This window comes from Triticum dicoccoides, chromosome 2B (assembly GCF_002162155.2).
Source record: "Triticum dicoccoides isolate Atlit2015 ecotype Zavitan chromosome 2B, WEW_v2.0, whole genome shotgun sequence".
Lineage (NCBI taxonomy): Eukaryota > Viridiplantae > Streptophyta > Magnoliopsida > Poales > Poaceae > Triticum > Triticum dicoccoides.
This window is the reverse complement of record NC_041383.1, coordinates 754,195,787-754,218,175: the sequence shown is the minus strand read 5'-3', so window position 1 is coordinate 754,218,175 and position 22,389 is coordinate 754,195,787.

Below are 22,389 nucleotides of genomic sequence, written 5' to 3'. Positions count from 1 at the left end.
CGGTACGCCACACTCCTCCCGATCAACAAGACCCTGTTTCAACCGTAGGAGGTCCAACACAAGTCCGTTTCCTCTGTTTTGCGGTATGCCAGACCCCTCCCGATGAACAGGATCTTGTTTCGAACGTGGCCGGTCAAACACAAGGTTGTTTCCTCTGTTGTGCGGTACGCCATGCCTCGTTTCCATCTCCTGTTCCGTCCAAGACGGTTGGATCCCACGCGTTCCGATTCCTCCCGATGAACATGACACATTCCGTTGCCTCCTGATGACCATGACGCATTCCGTTGCCTCCCCATGAACAACATGGCGACGCTGTTTCTCCATTCTGACCCAGCCATGTACATGAGCCCTGGTTGTACGTATGCGCGAGTAGGCATTCGAGACCCTGCCCGTATGTACGTACGTGGCCGTATTTACTTTGTTGCACCCTGGCCGCTGTACGTACGTGTACACGCTACGTGCGCGCCTCTACTACGACACGTGCACGCCTCTACTATGACACGTGTGCACCTCTACATCGACCAGTATGTACATACACGTTCGCGACCAGAATGACAACGCTACGTACGCTTCGACCAGGTGGGTCCCGACTGTCAGGCACTTCCTTGTGTGCGAAGATGTAGCTAGTGGGTCCCAGCAGTGAGGGGGCGAATCGTCTTTTTTGCCTGGACGCACTTCCTTGCGTGCGAAGATTTAGGTGGCGGGTCCCAGCAGTCAGGGGTAAATGTTTTTTCGTGAAATACGGTGGCCCGTCCTGTGGGCCCCACTGTCAGGTAGAGGAATAATTATTTTGCGCGTAATAAGGAGGCACTTCCTTGCGGCTGCCGTGGACCCAGCTGTCAGCCTCTCCACATACAGTACTCTTCCGATGGAAGTCGGTCATTGACCACATTGACCACGCCACAACGAGAGCACCACTGCAGTGGACGATGGCGAGTCCTAGGAAGGGGACGACACGGAGCCGGGGAAGATGTGGCAATGGATGCCCATGCGGAGAGGAGTACGAGGGTTCACTGGTTCGGCTGCGGTGTGAGGATGCGTCGCTGCAGAATAACAGGGGTTGTGGGTGAGTGGAAGGATGGCCTGGCTAGTTGTCGGAGTAGTAGGGGGTGGTGAGGCCTCCACAGCAGCACAGCCGACCACGGGAGGCAGGAATTGGCGGCAGGACTAGCGCTGCTTTGGGCGGCTGGAGCAAGAAGACTAGAGGTTGAAGAAGCACGACGGCCGTTGGATGGACATCGTACGGTCACTGCAGCTAGAATCATTTATATTGACTAAGTTGACAAATCCCTTGGTACGCGTCAACTTAGTAGGCCCACAGGTCAGCTTCCGAAACGGTGCGCCCCAGATGTAGGGGGAGGAATCATTTTTTGGGCAGGTGAAGCTAGAATATCCGATATTGAAGAAGAAGCACAGCATCCGTTGGATGGACATCCAACGGCCACTGCTGCTAGAACCGTGTGTTGACTATAAGTTGACAAAGCCTTGCATATGCGTCAACTCTCTTTTTTAAGGGGACGCGTCAACTTAGTAAGGCCACAAGTGTGTGGTAGAGAACTTATAGCCCATTTGAGATTTGTAACAATGTGCAGCCCATTTTTGAATGCTATTGTAATTTACTACTACCCATTTTTAGTTTTTTAAAACTATAGCCCATTTCAACCAACCGTTCAAAACAGAATTCAATAAATTTCCCACATTTTGATGGGATCCGAAATATTTTTATCCCGAAATTTCTAGTCAGATTAAATACAATTTCAATATAAATTTATATTACGTAAAAATCGAACGAAACATTGCGCTCGCAACAATTAATGAAATTAAAATTTTCAATATCCAAAAATAATAATTTATAAAGTAATTAAGTGTTTGGTGCATTTTTTATAGTTACTGCCCAGTTTTTATAATTACATCCCATTTATTATTTCTTAAAGCTCATTTTTCTTGTTAGGCCTAATGCATCCCTCCTAGGAAAGATTTGCAGCCCAGCGGGGCGGAGAATAACAACTTGGCCTTGCCTGGGTATTCCTATAAAAAGTATAGCTGGGCTAGCCATTTTCAGCTTGAAAAAAAATTAATATCTGGGCTGGATATCTGGCCTGGGCTAGACGGGCCATAGCCCGCCCAGTTAATACCTGCAGCGATGTTTTCATTGTTGTTCAGAGGAGAAAAATCAATATCTGGGCTAAACATCGTTCAAGAAAAACTCTGCAGCGCTCACACATCAAAAACACAGATACTGCTCGAGTAGCTTGGTCCCAGTTGTCGGCCGCTTCTTGTGCAATTCTCTCGTATATTGACTACATAGGTTGACAATGGTGTGGGACCGTGATGTCAGGAAACCAGGAGGAAGCAAAAAAAATATAGTTTTATATAATAAGGAGGCACTTGCGTACGTGCGGCTATGGCCCTAGTGGGTCCCCACTGTCATGCACTCCAAGTAAAGTCATCTCCTCATCCCCATGTCCGTTGACCATGTTGACAACGCGAGACGGCGTTGCCACGGCGAGCGCAAAAACTCAAAGGACAATGGAGAGGGCCTCGCGGGCCCTACAGATGGTCTGATACAGCGCCCGCTTCTCATTTGGGAAGCCAGGAGCATAGGGCCAGATGTCCGCGACGACATTGTCGTTCGCTTGTTCACCGGTGCTCGTTGAGGAGACGGAGGTTGTAGCATAGGTCCTCCTACACTGGTAGATCTTCCGCCATTAGGGCATCGAAGTGCGGCGACACTTGCTCTATGGTGAATACGGCATGAAACGGCTTGGAAAGTGGCGCCGACTCCTGGTCGGAAGCTACGTCCATCGTCTGATTTTCGTCGCTCAGCTCGGTGAGCTCACTGGCAAGCCATCATGTCCGGCTACTGGACCATCCCTCTGCAAAGCACGAGTATGACTGCCCTGGCCCACCCAGACCGCCTACCTCACCCGCGCGCGCTTTCCGCACGAAATGGTCAGCGCCGCCCACCCCACTTCCCGGTGCAGGCGATTGCTCTGCCTTCAAATGACACAAGTGCCGTCCGTCCGTCTGCCGCCCACATTAATGATACGCGGTTGCCGAGGAGGCTACTCTGGCGCCACACGTCTGTCCCTCCGCCGCCCACCATTGCTACATAAACTGCTGCGCCGGCCATAGCCGCAGTCATCCGCATCCATTCCCTTTATCCTGTCCAAACAACTACTGCCCACCATGGCTTCCTCGCGCTCCAGCGCTCTTTAGGACGGGCGGACGATGGACCACAAGGAGATGGATGCCATTACTGCCGACTAGCTGGCCGGTAGGCAGCCGGAGGACGACGACGTCCCAATGGACAACATGGTAGTCGACGATCCGGCGCGAACCCCCTCCTCCGCGTCATCCTTGCCGGTGCATTGCACCATGACCATCTGCGAGGCCCGTTCCCATTATATGGACACGGTGAGGCAGAAGCATGAGGAGCAGTTCCAGGAGGTGCAGGCTCACGCCGCCTACAATCACCATCTCCTCTAGGAGCACCTACAGGCGGAGGAGTAGACCACCGCGGAGCGGGCGGAGCAGGAGGCGCTGCTCGACTCGTACTCCTCCGCCCGCGAGGGCTGCCTCGAGTGCTGCCGGTACCGCATGCGGGTGGCGGAGGCTGCAGCCGCCTACAAAGAGGGCGATGAAGCAGGCAAGGCACTGTTTGGTGAGACTGAGGACGAGGCAGAGGACAATGCCGGCTCCGATGAGTCCCAGCTCCGCAGGCGTCGACGAGGTCCTGCTCCGCCGAGGCCCAGTGGCGCCAACAACAAGGCAGAGGACACCGCCGGTTTTGCCGAGGCCCCACTGAGGGATTCCTGGATAAGGGGGTATCCGGACAGCCGGACTATGTACTTTGGCCGGACTGTTGGACTATGAAGATACAAGATTGAAGACTTCGTCCCGTGTCCGGATGGGACTCTCCTTTGCGTGGAAGGCAAGCTTGGCGATTCGGATGTAGATCTCCTTCTCTGTAACCGACTTTGTGTAACCCTAGCCCCCTCTGGTGTCTATATAAACCGGAGGGTTTAGTCCGTAGGACAACAACAATCATACCATAGGCTAGCTTCTAGGGTTTAGCCTCTACGATCTCGTGGTAGATCAACTCTTGTAATACTCATATCATCAAGATCAATCAAGCAGGAAGTAGGGTATTACCTCCATCGAGAGGGCCCGAACCTGGGTAAAACATCGTGTCCCCAGTCTCCTATTACCATCAGCCTTAGACGCACAGTTTGGGACCCCCTACCCAAGATCCGCCGGTTTTGACACTGACATTGGTGCTTTCATTGAGAGTTCCTCTGTGTCGTTGCTATAAGGCTTGATGGCTCGTCTCATTATCAAGGACAACATCACCACCGGGGGAGCCTTGGCCCTAGGCCAAACTCTCCGGCTGGGCGGCTTCGTCATGACCGCCCGATCGGCTGTCGCACCGACGATGACTTCTCAGGTTATCAAAAACAGCCTCCACGTCGATTCGAAACTTGCCGAATAGATGGACCCGATGGAGCTCTCATCCCTTAATGAGCTCTTGGATCGCATCGCCGCCCTGGGTGTAACTACGGACTATGACCGAATCGGTCTCAAACCCTACCAAAGGGAGATTTACTCTCCGTCGGTCACGCACGAGATAACCATAGTGGAAGAGCATCATACGAACTCTCCCTCTATTTTGAGGGTGAATTATGTCCGGATTTCCGAGCTCTCTGAGCCGGACACCCGCTTGTGGGAGGACATGGCCCAAACCCTAAATTCAGAGTCGGGCGGCGGGCCGAAGAAATTGGGCAACATCCCGGAGCCCGTTAAACTCGGAAGCTTCTTGGCCCCTGGGTCTTGGACTGGGTCAGGATTCGAATTCAAAGCCACCCACCCACCCAGATTTATTCAATCTTTCGCATATCAGACAAGAGCCCCAAGAGACAGTACATCATTACTGAGCCAGATTCCTCCTTGTGATAAACAGGGTCAAGGACTGTCGTGAGAAAGACGCAATCTCCCTCTTTTGCAAAAATTGCACGGACAAAGGGATCCTCAACGCTATAAGTCGCCATGACATAGTACACTTCGCTGACTTAGCGTCCATAGTGCAGAAGTACTGCTCAATGGAAAGCGCTTGGAAAACCAAAACAAACTTCTGGGACAATCCGGCTCTCACTAAACCCTTCGTCCGAACTAAAAGGGAAAACTCTCGTAAGTCACCCGATTCAATTACCAAAAAACCAAAGCCCGATACAAGGCGTGGAACCGTATTGGAGGAATGGCTCAATGGGCCTTGCCAACTTCAAAAACACCGGACGCCATGCCAACTCATAGCCTTAGATCATGTTGGATACTCCGGCAGGTAGCGAAGAGTGGTGAGGATCTCCTCAGAAACCATACAGAACAACATCCCGCCAGAAAGAACAATACAATATTGACAGTCTTTGAGACTTTCACCTCAAATAATAGGCGCAAGCGAGCTCAACGCAGTCTCGCCGAAGTTTGCGACGTGGCAACAATAAATCCAGGGAACGACATGGCTATAGCTTATAATGCCAGTGACGAACCTCAATTCCGAACAGTCCGGGCACCAGCCACTTTGGTCCTTAGTCCAATCGTGGACGACTTTTGTCTCACTAAAGTGCTCATGGATAGCGGAAGCGGACTAAACCTCATCTACGAGGAAACCCTCAACAAGATGGAAATTGACAAGAACCGCATTGAGCAAAGTAGCACAACCTTCAGGGGAATCATCCCTAGTACGGAGACACGATGTGTAGGAAAAATCACACTGGATGTGGTATTCGGCACACCGGAGAATTACAGGTCCGAAGAAATTACATTCCAAGTGGCCCCGTTCAGCAGCGGATACCACGCCCTTTTAGGGCGGGACACATTCACAAGCTTCCAAGCTATACCCCATTACGGGTACATGAAGCTCAAAATGCCCGGGCCCAATGGAATAATCACTTCGGATGGTCTGAATACGAGGCTCTGTTGCATGGTCTTCGGATGGCAGTCTCCATGGGCATCCAACACCTCGAAGTGCGCGGGGACTCGAACCTCGCAATATCTCAGATAAATGGAGACTTTGATGCCAAAGATCCAAAAATGCCGGCTTATCGTAACGCCATCCTCAAGATGTCAGCTTAGTTCGAGGGGCTCGAATTCCACCATGTGGTCAGAGAAAATAATCAAGCGGCGGATGTCCTCGCCCGCATCGGCACTAAACGCGACCCCGTACCACCTAATATATTCTTGGAAAGGCTGTTCAAGCCATCTATGGTGTGGGAAGGGGAGTCCGACAACATTAGTCCGGCTCCGCATACAATCCCAGATTCCGAACCATCTGACGTAATCGGAGGTTCTACCACCGAAATAACACCTTCGGCCCATGAAATCATGGTTGTCATCGCCCCGTGGACTGAGCCCTTCTTAGCGTACCTAAATAGGCAAGAGATCCCTGAGGACCAAAATGAGACACGTTGTATTGTGCTACGCTCTAAGGCCTACAAAGTCCATGAAGGAGAGCTCTACAAGAAAAGTACTACCGGAGTGCTCCAAAGATGCATCTCCGAAGAGGAAAGGCGGCAGCTCTTATCCGAAATCCATTCCGGACTCAGCGGGCACCACGCTGCAGCTCGGGCACTTGTAAGCAAGGCCTTCCGTATAGGTTTTTACTGGCCGACAACCCGAGCAGATGCACAGGACCTTGTCCAACATTGCGTTGGTTGCCAACTCTTCGCCAATCAGAGCCATATGCCCCCTACCGCTCTCCAAACAATCCCCATAACTTGGCTCTTCACGGTCTGGGGGCTGGATATGGTCGGACCTCTCAAAGGGGGAAGCCATAAGAAAAAATACTTATTGGTCATGGTGGACAAGTTCACCAAATGGATAGAAGACAAACTAGTTAAAACGGCCGAATCCGGACCAGTGATAGACTTCATATCAGGGGTCGTACACCGTTACGGTGTCCCCCACAGCATCATCACTGACAAATGGCTCAAATTTCACAGCCGATGAGGTGAAAACTTGGTGCGGAAACATGGGCATTAAGCTCGATTACGCCTCTGTCTATCACCCCCAAACAAATGGTCAAGTCAAACATGCAAATGGTCTCATCATGAGTGGCATCAAACCCAGACTACTGCGATCCTTGAAAGAATTAGACACGCATTGGGTCGAGGAGCTCGACTCTGTACTCTGGGGGCTGCGGACTACGCCGAATCGTACCATCAGATACACACCATTTTTTATGGTGTACGACGCAGAAGCAGTGCTACCCCGCGACATAATCCATGACTCACCTCGCGTGCGCATGTATGAAGAGAAGGAAGCCGAGCTAGATTGGCAGGACAATTTAGATGCTTTGGAGGAGGAGCGTGACATAGCAAAAGGCCGTTCCGCATTCTATCAGCAACAGGCTCGAAGGTATCAAAGCAGGGAAGTACGGGCCAAAACTTATAACATCGGCGAACTAGTTCTACGCCTCCCTGACAAGAAAAAGGACAAGCTCAAACCCATGTGGGAGGGTCCCTTCATCATTCATAAAGTTCTCACCGGAGGAGCGTACCGTCTGCACAGTGCAGCTGATAACAGACTCGAGGCGAACCCATGGAACGCGGCCAGACTCCGAAGATTCTACGCCTAGTGCCGAACTCAGGGTTCGTCTCCTCACCTCCGCCTCTTCCATTATGTTCTCTTCCTTCCTTTCTTGCCTTCTTTTCCTTTCCACACAGAGTCTTACAAAATTGTACGGATGCTTCGATCGCTCCGGACGCACTATGCGTGCACACTATACCTGGGGGCTTCCTATACAGAAGCTAAATATAACCACCTTAATGGCTCCCTGCCAGCCACATATGCGTTTTCTTTCCATATGTGCCTTTTCTTCACCATCATATGCATCGATATGACTTAAGGTTTGGCCATGCTTGGTTGCCTGGCTCTTGTGTTTATGCCCTACATTCTCGTTAATTCGGCTAGGGCATAAGGGGAGCACCTCTGCGATTGTTACTGCCGGTTCAGCCGGATGTATCACTCAGACTGGGTGCAGCCGAAAGCTAGCCTTCTTAAGGGAATATTCGGTCGGTGAACAAAAGATGTTTTCGTTTATTACAATGTGAATCCCCAGATGTTTTGTTTCCTGTGCTTCTGTTCGCAGTTCAGACATGCACATCGATGCATGCACACCCAGAGAAAGGAACCCCTAACGGAACTATTCTCTCTGGAAGATGTTTCTTACTATCCATGTAATATAACATAACTAGTTGGGTACTTGTCTGTTCAAGCACTTATGACCCCTACGCCTGGTTTCCATGCATACCCCGGTTTTTCATAACTGTGCGGGTATTCGAATACACTCCGGACTATCGGGTCCGGGGCTGAAGCGAAAAGGTCCGCCATGACAAATGATTTTCAATCCGGCTAGGGACTACATAGGTCCATTTGAATTACATAGTCACTTAGATTGGCTATATTCTTCCTCTATACCATCCAACAGGCTGTTTAGCTTACAATCCTGTTGGGAGTACTTTGCTGCTAACACTACTTGGTCATATACCAGACTTACAGGTATCTCTTTCCCATTTGCCCCCACCGGTCCGACTTCAGCCATATGGTTCGGGTCAGCCTTGGCGTATCGCGTCTTCACCATGGCCCAGGCTTCCCTCGCACCTTGTCGGCAGGCTGATATCTTCCATAACCGGAAGCGCTGCCGTGCTCCTTTGAGCATCTCCACAAGCTCGCTCATGCCTCCTGGCAGGGAAGCGCATGGCCACAAGGCCTGGGCAATACCCTGCATCACTTGTCGCGCTCGTTCGTGCAGTTGTGAAAGATCTTGCAGCATATCGCCTGCGGATCCGGGAATCTCCTCTTCAGGACGTACGGCCCGTCAGCATACCTACAGACATAACTCTATCAATATGCTTCCTCGCCAAACTATACTATAGTTCGTTTAAGCACTTACTATAAATGCCGCGTCGAAGCTTCCTTTTCTCCTTCACGGAGTCAGCAAGCTGAGCCCGAACATCTTTTAATTCGACTCTCAGTCGGATATTAGCATCTTGGAGATTTTTCTCTCTCGAATAGCCTTCATCAGCACATGCTCGCGCACCATCAGCTGACTTCGCAGATGTCGCTCACTATCTTCCACAATCTTCGAATTCTCCCCGGGATTGTCTGGAGTATCTCTTGTTAGATTTATAAACCATGCCAAATAAATAACTGGTACAAGGATAGTCTTACCAGAAGAGGCCTTTTTCGATTCCTCTTGTTCAGCAACAGCGGCCTTCAGCTGGGTCTTACATTTCTCCAGTTCTTGAGATAAATGGGTATTCTTATCTATAAAAACCTATGCATACAATGATCCTTAAATCAATTGTGCCAACTGCTTCAAGTCTCAGGGGCTACTACTACACATACTTGTCAGATTTTCTTACCCGTATATCCTTCGCATACTGGTCCATTGCTCTGGCAAGTCCATCTTGAGCGGTGCGAATATATGCGTCTCCAGAGTTGAAGGCATCGAAAGCTTCCTCGGAGAAAATACCATTGCGGAGTACGGCCCGTCTGCGCAGGTGATTCATGGCACTCCTCACTTTGGAGTTTGAACTGGAAAGCATGTCCGCATCCTCTGTGGGAGGGAAATTCGGCGTTGACCCCACATCAGCCTCCACCCGTGAGTCCGCTTTAGGAATCCGGCTGCTTGAGGCTTGGCCGGCCTGGGATCCGGATGTAGTCCGGCAGATGTTTTTCCTGCCAGGACGCAATTCAAACTGTCACAATTCGGCAAAGATAATCGTAGAGAAAGTCCAATTGGTACCTCTGCCCCGGTGTCTCAGTTCTAACCGCCTTCCTCTTACGCCTGCCCGGACCGGATGCCCTTTGCTGATGAGCCCCCGTGAGCTCAGCACGGTGTCCTGATGGTCGTTTCTGCAAAAATACAACATGTGCGCTTAAGGCACGGCATAATTCGGAATTTAGGGCTCTGGCTTTACTTACCTTCGACACCGGGAGTAGCCCGGGATAATCAGCAAGGATGGCCACTAAAGCGCCGTCACGGCTTGCTTGATAAAATGTCCCGTCTACAAGCTCCACAGATATATCCGGACCTTCTTCAAGTCCGGGGTCGAGAGCCCGGCCAGGATCCTCTGGCTGCGGAGGTGGGCTATTGAACTCTTCCATGGCCCTTCATAGTTCCTGCTTTGAAAGATAGCAAGATAAATGATTGGTGATAAAGGACACAGGTATGAATAGAGTCGGGTAAGGAATGACAGCTTACCCAGCTTGGGGGGTTGTACATGGGAAATCCATCCCGTGGCTTAATGTGGAGAAACTCCTCTTCTTCCCCTTTGTACAAATCGGACAATATTTTCGCCAGTGCGGTGGCGGAGTCCGGACCTTTACGACCACAGTAGGTGGCATCATCTTCTCCGTTGAAGTGCCACATGGGTTTCCCCCGATATTGAAGTGGCTGCACCCCCAGCATGATGCATATTGACATAACCTCTATCATTGTCAATCCTGATTTGGCCAGAATTTTTATCTTGCCCATCAGATAGAGTACCTCTCTGTCGTCTTCCTCCTGGGGGCTTCGCGGGCGCCAGTTTTGGCGTTTCTTCAGTGGGGCGTTGGTAAACCCAGAAGGGCCCGTCTGTACTGGGTCCGGAAGGGGAACATCATCAACATAAACCACTCCGAGGGCCAGCCTTCGGATGCCTCCTTCAGAGTGCCGGGCAGGTATCCGGCCTGGGCGATGCGCCATATTTCAGCTCCGCCCACTTGATATATAGATCCCTCCTAATTGCGAGGGACGGGGCAGAGTAGCCTCTTCCATAGCTCGAAATGAGCTTCGCAGCCCAGGAAGAGCTCGCACAAGGCAACATACCCTGCGATGTGCAGTATGGAGGCAGGAGTGATGTTTTGCAGCTGGAGACCGTAGAACTCTAGGAGCCCGCAGAGGAATGATTGGATTGGAAACCCAAGGCCTCTCAGCAAATACGGGACAAGGCATATCCACTCCCCTCTAGATGGGTTCGGAAAGTTCTTCGCCTGCTCCCCGCCATTATATGTGGCGAGCCTGGCTCGGACCGGGACCATGTACGCAGGTGGGAGGAACCCCTGGGTCTGCAACTCCACTAATCAGCTATGAGGGACAGAGCACTTTTCCCAATCGCCTGGCTTGGAGTTAAGGGTGCGAGAGGAGGAGCTTCAGCGGTCAGCCATGATGGAATGGCTTTTCCCGAGCACGCCCTGTTGAATGCTTGCTGGGAGGAAGATGGTGTGATTTGGATCTGAGGATCCACATCTCTTCAAATAGATGGTTGGCTTTCAGGGTCAGAGTGGCAAATGTAAAAATGCCCCGACTTCTCGTATTCACTTGACACGTGGAGATAGCCATTATTTAAGCACAGAAGCCAAGGAGTACGACATTAATGGAGGCCAGACACTGTTCACCACGACAGGTACTCTGGAGTTGGAGAAGAACCCTCCTTGAAATGTCGAAGACAATCGGCGCGCCGGACTCATCATCATTGAAGCCTGGTTCGGGGGCTACTGAGGGATTCCTGGATAAGGGGGTATCCGGACGGCCGGACTATGTACTTTGGCCGGACTGTTGGACTATGAAGATACAAGATTGAAGACTTCGTCCCGTGTCCGGATGGGACTCTTCTTTGCATGGAACGCAAGCTTGGCGATTCGGATGTAGATCTCCTTCTCTGTAACCGACTCTGTGTAACCCTAGCCCCCTCTGGTGTCTATATAAACCGAAGGGTTTAGTCCGTAGGACAACAACAATCATACCATAGGCTAGCTTCTATGGTTTAGCCTCTATGATCTCGTGGTAGATCAACTCTTGTAATACTCATATCATCAAGATCAATCAAGCAGGAAGTAGGGAATTACCTCCATCGAGAGGGCCCGAACCTGGGTAAAACATCGTGTCCCCAGTCTCTTGTTACCATCAGCCTTAGTTGCATAGGTCGGGACCCCCTACCCGAGATCCGCTTGTTTTGACACCGACACCCACCCCGCCAACAATGAGGCAGAGGACATCGCCGGCTCAGCCGAGGCCCCACCCTGCCAGCAACGAGGGCGAGGATTTCCCCCGCTCCGCTGAGGTGCCTCCCGCCGGCAACGAGACAGAGGACATCGCCGGCTCCGCCGAGGCAGCGCCCTACTGCCAACAAGGCTGCGCCACACAGAAAATGAGGAAGATTAGAATACGGTAGGTCGCCGCCTCTAGGCTCCAAGTAAGTCCACCGCTGCTACCCTCAGGTTGAAGCCAAGCTAGGTGGGTTGACCATTGACGGCCGGTTAGCTTCTTGGCAGCGACGTGGAGTCAGAGAGCTATGTTGGAGAAGGACGCTGCTTCTACTTAACTGCTGGTGCAATTGACTGACTGACACGTGGGCCCAACAGGCATCTGGGCACATGTCAGTTACGCAACTGCACCTGCAGTTAAGTCACTGAAGCTTCTGTTCGGCTCAGCCGAACACAGGTGGGTAGCTTCGGTTAATTAATTATACCTCCAGCGCACCCCTTTTTAGTTGAAGAATGTATGAAATGTAATGAAATCTGGCATGTTTATTTGAAATCCGACCGTGTATGAATGTATTTAGTTCGATTAGTTTGAATTATTGTATCACTGGCATTGGATGAACATGCAAAACAATACTTACTAGCATTATTCCCAGGGTGATCACCTCGTTTGCAGCAGCTTCACATGTACTCCCTCCGGTCCTTTCTTGTCTGCATACAAGTTTTGTCTGCAGTGAAAGTATCTCTACTTTGACCAATCTTATAGAAAAAGTATGCACTTTCACAATGTGTGAAGTAAAAAGGAACAGAAGGAGTACAAAGAGTTTGAGCAGCTTTTTAGCGTTCCTGTACATTGCTATCAAACACACAGGCCTGGCAATTCATAGAAAACATTCAAAACAATCGATGATTATGCATCTCAGTGATTCACATGTCAGAGCCAATATTTGCTTCACAACTAAAGAATAAAAAAAAATGATCGACGCTGCTGGTAGCAAAGGGCGTCCCATTTGAAAATATCACACGCATGTGTTCTTGCTAAAATCAATGAGCAAAATTTGACAGGGTTATCCCATTTCAAAATATCAAATGCCTACGATTGTGGAATGGGCGGGGTTTGCCATCAATTCGGACATTGACATGGCACCTTGTGCTAAATAAACCAGCTGTTCTTTTTGTGCAGTTCCACCAAAATCAACCAGGTTCGCGCGTAGCTTGTATGATTTTTCCCTTATATGTTGCAACGCCTTGAACTTATCGGCACCTCCTTTCTTGTGGTGTAAATGAATGATTCGATGTATTCATGAACATTTTGTGCAGTTCCCATTGAAATCAAGCTGAGCACCCTTGTTTGCACAAATACAGAAAAAGTGATTAGTATAAAGCAATTGTACTATGAATTGACAGTTTAAACCTACATGGTCGATGTGGAGACACTTTTAGAAAAATGGAACTAACCGGAAAGAATCCTAGAACAACATTGTACTCGCGCATCACAGCAAGAAAATGGAGATTTGTCGGTCCTTCTGAGTTGAAGTTAGTTTGGTCTTGTGGGGAGTAACGTAACGATCCTTCAACTGCTCCTTCTGATGAGAAGATAGAGAGGGCTTCTTCATCCTGACATAATCGAAACTAGTCACTTCATGTACTCCATATTCTTCTTCAGAGGAGGATGATCCTATTGTGTGCAAAGACAAGAGGACAACTAGATGCTAGAATCCCTGTTTGCTCGAAAAAAGGGAAGGAAATATTTAAAACATCACAGATCAAGCACTTCGCAAGGACAATACCACTTATTCATGACAGTATCTAAACAGTAGCACAATACCGATAGAGATGACAAAGCTCAATCATATGGATGAAATCAGTGGGCGAGTACCAACCTTTGTCATGAGGCTTATTGTGTAGAGCATACAGATGAAGCACTTCTCTGGAACCATCTGTTGCTATCTACTGTGGTGGCCATGCTTACTATATATTCCTCGATTAGTTTTATGTTTCCAACATCTTCTTGTGCAGTTCCATGAAAATATATGGTATCTTCAAAGAAGATCCCTGTTTGCACAAGTAGAGATAATTACGTATTCCCTTAATAGTGGTATCAAATCAATGGCAAAACAATTGCTCGTTCCAGCCATAGCAATAAATTAAGATGCAAAACTATATCATTACTTGTGTCATCACAGTTCAAGTGCTTCATTACAGCACCGGGAGTTGATTTTTGTTTTTCTTCCGCTTGTTCTTCCCCTTCATCACTTGGTTCAATAACAGACAAGCTTCGCCTTCAATGTAAGATTTGGCATGTCAATTAGGGAGCACAAGTATAGCACTAAACAATGACATCAATTTTCTAATGAAAGTGGCAAAATACAGGCCAACAATTGTGAAATATCATTATCTTACCTCAATGGGATATTACGCTACACATACAGATTGGAAGTCTCATCTCCATTTGTGCGGTTCACTAAAATCAAGCAACATTACCATACAAGTAGCACAACATATGAAAGCACACTGTAGAATCATGTGAAAGAAGGCTAGTACTGACCTCTCATGATGCGGAATTCAAACAACTCACAAGAAGAAGATCTGAACCAAATTTGCCAACATCGATAGGAAGTAAGATCTCCTCTTGTGCAGTTCCACTGAGATCAAGCAATCAAGCAACATTGTCAGTGTGACATTTTGGTGCAGTGCAGTGCAAAAGTCTTTTGTGCAGTGCAATAAAAGGTCACGATGGCAATGAGGTGAAGTACATAACCCTGTTTACACAGAGGTGCAAAGGAAACAACTAGTGGTCAATAATGGTGGATGACACAGAAGCCAACAAAAAGAAGCATCTAACTTATCTAAACGGGATAGAAAGCAAGATAGTAGCATTTCTCAAACGGTGGCATTGATTAATATTAACAGAGAGATTATATTAACAATAAAATTCATTAAACATGTAATTTGCTTTTAACTGTGACATTGCATCAATTTTCCAGCAGCATTATTAGAGGGTGTTTGTTTACAGGGACATTTTGGTGTAGGGACTAAAAAAACTCCGTGTTAATCCCATCTAAACCAAAAAGGAGGGACTTTTAGGGACTAAAAGTGGGCATTTGGGACTAAAGAAAGAAGACCCCGAGGGAGAGTCTTTTTGGGACCTTTTCCAACAGTTTCCCCTGCCACGCATCACACCTTGTCTCTATTAGTTCATTACTAGGGGTAACATGGTCTTTTAGCATGTCATTTAATAACCTCTAGGCAATGTTTAGTCCCAGGAACCAAGCAGGTAGGGACTAGGGAGTTTTTAACCAAGCACGGCCTTAGATTAACAACAGCTAAAGAGTTGCACGGGACAGTGGACGCACCACCACCATGTGCATCTACCGATGTACTGGGGTGATGCATAGTCTGTTGCAACAAAGAACAAACAACCAAGGAGCATATTTCTATTTGTCCCAGTTTTGTTATCTTTAGACACCTTTCCCTATGTGAGCGCAACAAATCTAGTCCTGCTCAAACTCTACAGCCTTGTCCCCAAAACAAAAGTTCAGTTCGTTACAGATGTGCGTACTGCGTTTGTCATTGTTTTACCTTTTCGACCAACGTAGTTGCTGGATGGCCAGTCTGTACTAGTACTTTCCCCCCTTCCTTTCCTCTTTGAACCACGTCCTAGATTTATGCTATACAACTTTCGCCACTACTTTCCCCCATTCCTTTCCTCTTTGAACCACGTCTTAGATTCATGCGATACAACTTTCCCCCTTCCTTTCCTTTTTGAACCACATCCTAGGTTCATGCTATACAACTTTTCCCACTACTTTCCCCCATTCCTTTCCTCTTTGAACCATGTCCTAGATTCATGGCATACAACTTTCCCCACTACTTTCCTGTTTGATCCAACACCTAGATTCGAGTGCAGAAGCAGAAAAATCCCACATGCATCTAGAGCAATGCATGTGGAATAAGTAAATTATACCTTAAGGTTCTTGGGGTGTGGTTCGGTGGGCGACCGGAGGCTATTCGGCCCACACTATGTACGGCGGCAAAGAAGAAGGGGTCGAAGGCCCTTCCACACCGCCGCTGGGTGAAAGTGAATAGCTACGTCAGTAGTGGATTCCCTCCCTCGCCGACGGCGACAGTGTTAAGCCTCCTTCTCTTCCCGGAGGATGGATCTTGCCGACTCTTTGACCAGCAGTGAGGGGAGAGAGAGAGGCCAAGGAAGTCTTGTTTAGATCTGGAGAGGGTGAGAGAGTCTGAAGAGAGCAACTACAAGCGCTAAGAGAGAGAGAGGGGTCAACGAAGTCTTGTTTAGATCTGGAGAGGGTGAGAGAGTGTGAAGAGACCAAATACAAGCGCGGAGGCTCCAGCGTGTATATATATACTGGAGAGAGAGTGTGAAGAGTGCAAACCCTAGAAAACAAGCGCCGAGGCTATAGCTTATACGTGATGAGGTGATTATACGGTCACTACGAGATCATATAGCTCCGTATCCATCCATTTGACCAGTCAAAGAATCCTCCTGGCACAAATTATGCTGAAGTGTAGTTATCGAACCCGAGACCTCAAGTTTGATGAGCGAACAGGCTAACGAGCTACATAACCGTCCCGTTATGTTCAACGAGAGGAAAATAACCTTTTATACATTCCTTCATTCGTGTGACAAGCATGTCGTGTTTTTTTTGTGGGAGTCATTCGGATTTAAATCATAATCGTGTCATGTGGCTTTGGTGGTAAGACTATCCATAGTGGTGCAGAAATAATGCAGCCTTTGTAACCTTACCTCTCTCTAGGTAGTACATTGGGTCCCACTAGTCATAGGGTGAAACAAACAAATTAATAAGAAAAATTAAAAGTGCCAGTGGTGTATCTTACCTCACACAACTCGCTACTGCTCGGGAACACTGTCCAATTGATCCCTCTATTCGCTCATGTACTATTTTAAGTGAATCCTTATTATAACATGCACAAACTTTTTGGTACTTGTATTCGACCTAAGTCAGTGTGCCATCGTATCTCGTACTACTCCCTTCGTCTAGGTGTAATAAGTCACGTTAGAAGGCGCAGCGGGACCATGGTGCAAGTAGATTGGAGGAGAAGGAGAAACTTGATCAGTCATTCCTCCAATCAAAGCCCTGATTTCTGTCTCTAAACGCAAATATTAATCCAAAGAACTAAGAGATGTCGTTTTAGCTACCATGCAGGGCCACGTATTAACTTGCATGCAAGCCGACTTTGATTTCTTGACTGATTAACGCGTAGTTGCGCTCCATGCATTGGGTTTCCGGGGGAGATAACAAGTCTGAGTAAGGAGCGTTTGGTTACATTGCTTAGCTAGACTGGTAACTTGGACTAGCAACAAGCATCTGTTACTAGTCTATGTTACTACTACGCGAAGTTTGCCTTCGGAAGTGAGCTGATCTGGCTCTCCTGAGCTAGCAAGGTTTTTCTAGCCCAACCAAGCTAGCTGGCCCACAAAAGCTAACATATTTTAACAGTTCCAAACGCCTAACCTTGCCCGGCTATGCTATAAGCTGTTCTTGCTAAGGATCCAAATGCTCCCTAAGTAACGACGCTCGCTAGCAACGAGGCCAGGACGGGCTTGACATGCGAAGTTAATGGACGGCGCCTAAACATTTTGGGAATATCTGATTTCCGTAAGATGACTTAACACCTAGATGGAGGGAGTACTACACCTCAGTCCAGGTTTGATGGAATATTCGTCACCTCTTCTCTTCTTGTACGTACTCCATTTGTATCTCACTTCCTATGGCTTCACACTCACACGATTTTCCTATTCTATGAACCTGTGTGTGCGTGAGTGTGTGTGTGTATGTGTGTGTTTAACAACATGTGTGTGTTAGAGAGACCGACAGATCGACCTACTCCTACAGAGAGATGGTGTGTAGTGTACGATTTTAGCCGCGAGATTCGGTGCATCCTCTCATTTCCGGGCGTCTGGTAGGGACAGGCGGACAGCCGCCACGCCGCTCCTGACCAGCCTGGCCCACCCAAAGCCACTCCATCGCCCGCGCGCGCTTCATGCCCGAAACGGTCAGCGCCGCTCCAAAGAATTGGTGCCGCATTCATGCTCGGGCAGAGCAGACGCAACCTCTCACTAGCGCCTGCGTTGAATGGAGAAGCGGATTCAAGAGTGATGGTTGCTTCGTCCGTCCAACTTACCGCTGGGTCTATGTGATTTGACGGCTCATTGGTCATTATTACTGAGGTGGTAGCACCGCTGGATGTTCCATGCTTTTGGCGAAAGGAGGTACTACTAGATTACAATTTCTCCATTCTTACAGCGGAGGAGTGCAAGAGCAGTGAAAACACGCAGGCTCAGTGATTACATGGCCCACCTCACAGTATCACCATACTTTCTGGACACCGTGCGACACCTAACTCTTTACATAGTACTCCCTCCGTTCCTAAATATAAGTCTTTGTAGAGATTCCACTAGGTGGACTACATACGGAACAAACTGAATGAATCTACACTTGAAATGCATCTATATACATCCGTATGTGGTTCATGGTGAAATATCTACAAAGACTTATAGTTAGGAACGGAGGAAGTACTACAATTATATGTACTGTAATTTATCGGCGAGATAAATTTGTACGATGCTATGAAGCTTCCAGCTTCTGTTACATGTATCTTGCATCCAAGGTGGCCTGTTGCAACATTTCATCAAATACAAAGGAGACTAACATGCATGCTATTGCATCTCAATGATTGACAGATCATAGCAAATATGTACTCCCTCCGTTCCAAAATAAGTGTCTCAACTTTATGCAAACTTTAGTAGAAAGTTGTACTACTACTAAAGTTGACACTTATTTTGGAACAGAGGCGGCTAAAGAAAAAAACGATCCATGCAGTCCCTAGCCCTTGAACCATAAAACCTAAACATGCTTTAATTTTCTAGCAGCGCTCGAGCTTCCAAAGAAATGAAGTTTGTAACCTTTTGACCATTGGATCATTTTGTGTAGTTTCACCAAAATCGAGATGAGCATCCCTGTGGCATAGAAATTGAAGAAGCTTGATTAGAATAAGATTACTGGGACTAGTTGATGAGACATAAACTCATCACAAATATAGTACGTAGAAGCCAATAGAGGTATGTGCGGGGCAAAGAAGTAGAGAAATATCCACATGGAGTGATGTGGGAAGCTGGAGCAGTGGTGCAAGCCGGCTGTAATGGGAGTTGTACCTGAGGGATGTCGAGACGTAGCACAACCTTGAGAAGGACGGCGGGAGGCGGTAACTACCAACGTTGCGGCAGTGAGCAAGGAACGAAGGCAACCTCACCGTCTTTGTGAGAGAGAACGGCGGGGACCCCTGATCGGGATGTGCCGACAGTGGGTTTTCACCATCGGCGACGGTGACCACATCTACACTAAGCATCCACCCCTTCCCCTGGTGGACGTGATCCACCGGGATGTTAGAGATGTGGCCACAGTCGTTTTGTGCGAGAGAGTGTGAAGAGAGAAACCCCAACAAAAAACCATGTAGGCTAACCCGTCCTGCCTATGTATATTGTGGAGTGGTTTCCTTTTCTCTCCATATGAACCTATCATATTGCGTACGTGCCACTGAAGAAAAAAACTTTATTTATAAATGACGTGGCACCTACTACTCGTTCTCCTAGAAACCTTGCGCTTGGCATCTCCAAAATATTAACCTTGCGATTGGCTCTTCGCCTCTTCGGGAAGTCGAGCAATAATGGTACTGTAGTATATATCGTTCTGGCTATATGAGATCGAATGAATTGCTACACATCCACCATGTGGGCGAGGGTCGAGGGGCGAGGGAGAATGCGTACTATTACGTCCGTTTCAGGAGGTGTTTGTTTCCAGGGACTTTTTAGTGTAGGGACTATAAAAAGTCCCTCTTAGAGACTTTTTAACTAAACAGGAGGGACTACTAGGGACTAAAACTTGCTTTTTGGGACATAATGAAGAAGACACTCAAGGAGAGTCTTTTTTGGGACTTTTCCAACAATGCCCCTCCCTGCACCCATTGCCCTGCCGCCCCATGGTGTTGTTTGGTTGTTATTTTTTTGTATACTAGGGGTAACATGGTCATCCAATAACCCCTAGGGAGGGACTAGGGACTTTTTAGTCCCTGAAAACAAACAGGGAGGGACTTTTTAAGGAGTAGGGACTTTTTAGTTGGGACTAGAAAAAGTCCTAGGACTTATGAACCATACAGGGCCTCAATATGGACTACATATGGAGCAAAATGAGTGAATCTACACTCTAAAATACGTCTATATACATCAGCGTTTGGAGTATGTACTAGTAGTTCATATTGAAATCTACTAAAGGACGTATATATTCCAAACAATATGATAATCTCTCTAACCAAGGCAATAGGGACGAGGAGTAAATGGAGGGAGTAGTAAAAAAATTCCTCGTCCTACGAGCCAGCGCGCGCGTGGGCGAGGGAGCGGGCGTAAGGCATACAGTAGTACTACTACTAGTAAGCAAGCTTCACCTCGTCCTGCGATCCACCGCGCCCGTGGGCGGGGGAGACGGCGTAGTAAGCAAGCTTCTCCTGTTTCTGCGAGTTGACGGGACACACCAAAAGTACTCCAGTGTATAGAGCCTTGCCTCTAAGGCAGGCCCCACATGGTTTGCCTCTTTTTTAACATAACGCGTCAAGTCAGAATTTGTTTGTTCACCCATGGTAGACGATCCTCCCCCCATCAAGTGGACAACGAGCACAAGTGTCAAATTACCACGTGGGCTGCCTTTTCATACAGAAATGAGCTCCACCGTGTACCCGCGCGGGTGTGGTTGGGAAAGAGACGGGAGTACGTGCGTCGTGCATGCACCTCTTCTCTTCGTGCACGTCCCCCACCTACGTGGGTGTGTGTGCGAGACATACAAACCTAGACAGATGGCGTGTGCGATCATGAGTGATTTTGTCGGTGCACAAAAGTAGGGGCTCTCCTTTTGAACCCTTTACTTGTGCACGGGCACTCAGAGCCACGCACCATCGCCACACATAGCAGGGCAAGGGAGGGAAGCCGGAGAGAAGCCGGAGGCTCAAGACGAACAAGATAACATCAAGGACCAAGGCCTCAAAGTGCAGATTGGCGAAGCGGGTTTCCCCGGCAAGACCCTTGCCGGGGACGACCTGAGCAGCCCCAGCAAGGCCCTTGCCGGGGCAGCTCACCCACACCGGCTGAGCGAGCCTCCCTTGAACCCACGACCTCCAATGTCAACAAGCACATTGGACCAGGGTTCGAGAGGCACCTCCGTGGTGGCATGCAGATCTTTGTGAAGACATAGGATGCTCAAGATCAGATGAGGATTGGAAGGCAACACTTCCTGCCAAGATCCTTACCAAAGGAATCTACAAGACCCCCGGCAAGACCCTTGCCGGGGACGCCAGCGAGCCACGGCAGGACCCTTGCCGGGCCACCCGGCAAGACCCTTGCCAGAGGCGATGGCAGGGCCACGGCCAGGCCCGCACCAACCAACTCTCCACCACCGTTCCCATGCAGCTGCCAGCCCAACTAGCTGGGCAGGCACCTGTGTGGCACATGCAGCTTCGAGGCCAACTCAGCATGCACCTGTGTGGCGGCATGCAGATCTTCGTGGAGGCTCCACCACCGCACCACCTCGGCTGCTTGCCTCCCTACATGGTACCGCATGCATCGCTGGCCAGGGCGCGTGTTGAAGCAAGAAGGAGCGGCGATAGATGGGACGGGCCTCGCTCCCACCCCCGATAAAGTGAGGGACACCTAAGCCATACATTGATTACATCTTGTCCGATAATATGGGCGATAAGCTCGCAACACTGTAGGCCTTTCCACCTCCTGTGTGCCATTGTGGCAGCCCCTTCACCTATAAAATGAGGCCCGTGGCATACAGGGAAGGGATACGGCTCTTTCAAACCACGCAGCACTCGTAGCTAGTTCAAGAGCTCAAGAACACTCAATACATCCACCAAGTAGGACTAGGGATTTACGCATCCTTGCGTCCCGAACCTGGGTAAACGATCCCCGTGTCAATTACTAACCCTGCTCTTCTCACAACCCCGCGCCCCGCAACCATAGTAGGGATTCTTGTGATCCCATAGGTGTCGTTTCCCACCGACATCTTTGGAGTGCCAGGTAGGAGGCGCAATTGTGAGAATCTAGTCTAGCAGTTGACCTAGTTGTTCCTCATTGCCATGGATCCTAAGAAGAAGACGACCATGGCGATAGGTTCGTCCGGGACCGGATTGCCCGTACTGGTGCGGAACAGTAGCGGACCAGTCACTGAGAGGACCCGTGGCGCGGCCCGCGAACATTCGCATCACCCTGGCGGTCCAGGCCCAGCGAGTGGTGTCGTTTGCGCGCCAGGCGAGGAGCCACCAGTCACAGCC